Genomic DNA, 376 nt, shown 5'->3' on the forward strand with positions numbered 1-376 from the left:
CACTTCTCTCTCTCTTTCTCTCTCTCTCTCCTCCACTTTCCCCTCTGTATCTCCTCTCCCACCTTCCGTTCACTCTCTGTCTGCACCTACCTTCTCTGACCTCCCCACTTCTCTCTTTCTCTCTCTCCTCCACTTTCCCCTCTCCATCTCGTCTCCCACCCTCCTTTCACTCTCTCTGTCTTCCCTCCCCCCCCTTCCCCCACCACCGCTGATCGCTCGCTCCCCACCTGCCCCTATCTTTCCCTGGCTTTTTGCTCTCCCTCTGACTTCCTCTCTGCATTTCTCCCCACCCGTAATTTTCCATCTCTCTTTCTTTCGCTCCTCCCTCTGTCTCCTGCCTCCTTCCTGTCTGCTTGCTGGTGATATTGCCCATGGG

The 376-nt window shown here is 55.6% G+C and overlaps 1 protein-coding gene across 1 annotated transcript in view; it reads left to right on the plus strand.

Moving 5' to 3' along the window:
* Window positions 1-253: 253 nt before the first annotated feature.
* The window catches only part of LOC125449532 (antigen WC1.1-like), a 111340-nt gene continuing 111217 nt past the window's right edge, over window positions 254-376 (plus strand). The window contains exon 1 of the mRNA XM_059642791.1: window positions 254-376. This exon is cut by the window's right edge and continues 69 nt beyond it. The gene's annotated coding sequence lies outside the window, so the exon portion shown is untranslated.

This window comes from Stegostoma tigrinum, chromosome 46, assembly GCF_030684315.1.
Source record: "Stegostoma tigrinum isolate sSteTig4 chromosome 46, sSteTig4.hap1, whole genome shotgun sequence".
NCBI lineage: Eukaryota > Metazoa > Chordata > Chondrichthyes > Orectolobiformes > Stegostomatidae > Stegostoma > Stegostoma tigrinum.